The following is a 4,081-nucleotide window of genomic DNA, read 5'->3' as shown; positions in this document are numbered from 1 at the left end:
CTTCAAGTTAGTGTATATAAATCATACGTACCTAACTTGTTATAAATGTAATCCGTCCTAGATTTTTATAAGGGTTTAGTAAAAATATTTGCTAATTGATTATTTGAATTACCAATAATGTGAGTTGTGACACTTGAATTAAGGAAAGTAAAATGAGTGAGGCCAACAAAAGATGTACCTGAATGTGCAACAACAGTGGAACCAGGGTTCTGACGATCCTCATACCATTTAAGAAATTCATTGAAAATAGCATACTCGCCTAGGGTATCAAATGAAGTATGGTCCACAGTAGAAGGTTGTATGGTCCACAGTAGAAGGTTGCACAAGAGTAGTTTTGGCAACTGGAACAAATTTAGGAGGACGATCATGTAAGGCATAAACATCTGTCAATTTTGTGGTCAAGTTTGTCAATGACAAGTATGATCATTATGTTGAAAGACTAAAACAAAAGAGTCATCAACAAGAAACATTATATTAATGGTGTGTTTACGTGACACACGCAGAAGAGTAGAACAAGTGAAAGTAAAATTAAACACAATAAAATATTCTAAAATTTGATCACGAAGATGATAATATTTTTCTTCATTATATCTAAATTGAGCACATCTTAAGAACAACAAAATGTGTTATAACTATATATTACATCAAATTAATTAATTTCAATAATTTGACCGATTAAAAAAGTATTGAGTTCATGAACATTAATTCTCCTAAAATTATTCTCCAACCAACTTGAATCTAAATTGTTTTTGCAAATGTGAGTAACCGTAGGGTCACAATGTTAGAAGTAGGACACCACGTTAGACAAAATTCACTAATCGATTGAGTAACTAGAATTAGTAACCAATCCAGTATTTGAAATTAATTACCAATTGAGTAATGGAAATTAGTGACCTATTATGTAATTAAAATCAATAATCAATTTAGTTATTATTTGTTGTTACTGAAACTCCAGTTATCAAATCAATTAATAAATGAAAAAATATTCAATCATTGATTCAATCACTACTAATGAATACAATTCAAGAAGGGTTATGATGATGCCAGAGTTACTTCTCTGCTTTTATATATAAGAAACTCTAGAGTCTATACTAATTATTGTCTAATAAATTTAAAATACTAAGTATTTTTTTTAATAAAGCTATATATGTTGAAAAGAGAAAAGGTGATGTAAAAAACAATGAAATAGAAATGCAAAATCTTTTGACTTATTACTTAAATAAAAGTTCATTATCTAAATCTGATACACCAACTTATAAAATAAGAATTGCATCCACTTATAAAATATGCAATATCCTAATCTCTATTTAATGTGGGATCTCCAACATCACTAAACAAAATTCTACAACTAAAATTCTCCAACTAAGCACTCCTTTTATAATTGTTGTGATTGAACTCACATACTGATGGATTTGGCTGCAACTTCATCAGATGGAATTGCCTTCAACCATCTCATTTGAGACTTGAACCATCACATAAACATTTTCTTTCTTTCCTTTTAATATATGTATCTTAAAAGTAAATCATAACTTAGATAATTGTACTAATAACATATACAGTGATGCAGAAGGAGGTTTAGGATTGAAACGATGACAGAATATAGCATTGTTAATCAGTAAGCAGAAAATTTGGAATTGAAAGCCTTCCTAGAGAAGAAGCAAGTCTGTAGGATATATTGTAATGTAAAAAAAAACATTTATAAGATAAGCTAAGATCATCAATGTGTGGAACCTTCTATATTAGAAAAGATTTTTCAAAATCTAACACTGTAAAGGAAGCATGTTGCAGAAAGCATATAGTAACAGAGATAAATCAAAGGAGTGCTTCGAGGTAGTTGCAGCATTTACAAAGATCAAAGAGAAAGAAATCAGCGAGGTGTGAAGAAACAGAGGAGAGGTGAAGCACGGTGTGAGAGAAAGAGAGGAAGAGAATTTCATTAATCTGAAGTTATGAATACAGAAAACCCTAAAAAGGGTTTATATACAAGCGGTGCAAAAAGAAAAGGGGGTGCACTATATGAAACAGAAAAACAGAAAAAGGAAAGCCCAGAAAGCCCAACCCAACTGGCCTAAAGTTTTAACAGCCCCCCTCAAGCTAGGAGTAGATGTTCTGCATTCCTAGCTTGGAAAAATGTATATTGAATTGGGCTGCAGGTAGAGGCTTGGTGAAGAAGTCAGCCGCTTGCAGGGATGAAGAGATTGGAAGTAGTTTGAGTAGGCCTGCATTGAGCTTTTCCCTGACAACATGACAGTCGATCTCTATGTGCTTGGTGCGCTCATGGAAGACTTGATTATTTGCAATTTGGATGGCAGCTTGATTGTCACAGTAGAGAAGGGCTGGTTGCAGGTGTTGGATGCGTAAATCTTGTAGCAAATACATTATCCATTGAATTTCACAGGTGGTTGCAGCAAGAGCACGATATTCTGCCTCAGATGAGCTCCTGGATATGGTTTGCTGTTTCTTGGACTTCCAAGAGATAAGTGACTCCCCCAAATACACAGAAAAACCAGTTATGGACTTGCGGGTTTCAGGGCATGTAGCCCAATCAGAATTACTATATGCTTTTAATTGAATAAGAGACTGACTGTGTAAGAAGATACCTGTGCCAGGAGTTCTTTTGAGATAACGAAGGATGCGCATTGCTGCTTGGTGATGTTCACTAGTTGGGTGTGAGACAAACTGGCTGAGATAATTGACAGAGAATGAAATATCAGGTCGTGTGTTGGTCAGATAAATAAGGCGTCCAATCAAACGTCTATATGCAGTGGATTCTGCATCACCAAGAGGGGTGCCTTTTATGGTTGAGAGCTTGATAGTGTGTAACATTGGTGTAGGTGCAGGGGCACATCCCAACATACCAGTATCTTTGAGCAGATCCAAGACATATTTGCGCTGGCTTAAGTGGATACCAGTGGCATTGCGAGCAATTTCAATTCCTAAAAAATAAGTCAGATCACCAAGGTTTTTAATGTGAAAGAAATTGTGTAACATACTGGTTATAGCAGATATCTCCATAGGGTCATTCCCAGTGAGAACAATGTCATCCACATAGACCAAGAGTGCCGTGGTGTGTTTGTCATCATGTTTCAAAAATAAATAGTGGTCAGCAGTGGAAATTTTATAATTGTGTGACAATAGGAAATTTGAGAGTTTGGCATACCATTGTCTACCTGCTTGTTTTAGACCATAGAGTGACTTTCTTAGGCGGCAGACCAGGTTGGGGGAAGAAGTGTGAAAGCCTTGGGGCAGTTGCATGTAAACTTCTTCATCTAAGTCCCCATGTAGGAAAGCATTGTTCACATCAAGTTGTTTGAGTGTCCAGTTCTGGGCTGCAGCTAGAGCTAGAAGTAGACGTAGTGTAGTCAACTTTGCTACAGGAGCAAAGGTGTCTAAGAAGTCCAGTCCTTCAATTTGATTGTAGCCTTTTGCTACCAACCGGGCTTTATAACGCTCAATGGAACCATCTGCGTGATGCTTGATCTTGTAAACCCATCTACACCCAATTGCTGATTTACCGATAGGGAGAGTAGTTAGGGACCATGTCCCATTATCTTGAAGTGCTTTCAGTTCTTCCTTCATAGCACGGATCCAAAGAGGGTGTTGGACAGCTTCCTCATAGTTGTGAGGTTCCTCAGCAGAAGATATTGACAGAATTGTATTTTTGAAAGACTTTGATAGAGAATTATAATTTAAAAAGGAATGGATTGAGTGTTTGGTACTTACAACACTGTTGTTGATGTTTGGTACATCAAAGTCTTGAAGATAAATAGGGGGTCTTCTGCTGCGGGTAGATCTTCTAGGAGATGTTGTTGCTGTCTCATTTTGCTCTGTTTGCTCATTTTGCTCAAAAATAGCGTCAGTCTCAAAAACATCATTAGTAGTATTGTCAATAACATTTTCAGTTTGCATATGAATATCATCATGAGTCTGGGCATAGTGTTGAGGAATAGGTAAAGAAAGACTATTTGAGTCATCATTTTGAATATGATTTGAATGATAGGGAAAAGAGTTCTCATAAAAAATAACATTTCTTGACAAATCTATCTTGTGATTTTTAAGGTTTAAAAACAAAAACCCTTTT

The sequence above is a fragment of the Phaseolus vulgaris genome, chromosome 5 (genome assembly GCF_051622355.1).
Source record: "Phaseolus vulgaris cultivar YP4 chromosome 5, ASM5162235v1, whole genome shotgun sequence".
Lineage (NCBI taxonomy): Eukaryota > Viridiplantae > Streptophyta > Magnoliopsida > Fabales > Fabaceae > Phaseolus > Phaseolus vulgaris.
The sequence above is the reverse complement of the archived record's forward strand: the minus strand, read 5'-3'. Positions refer to the sequence as shown.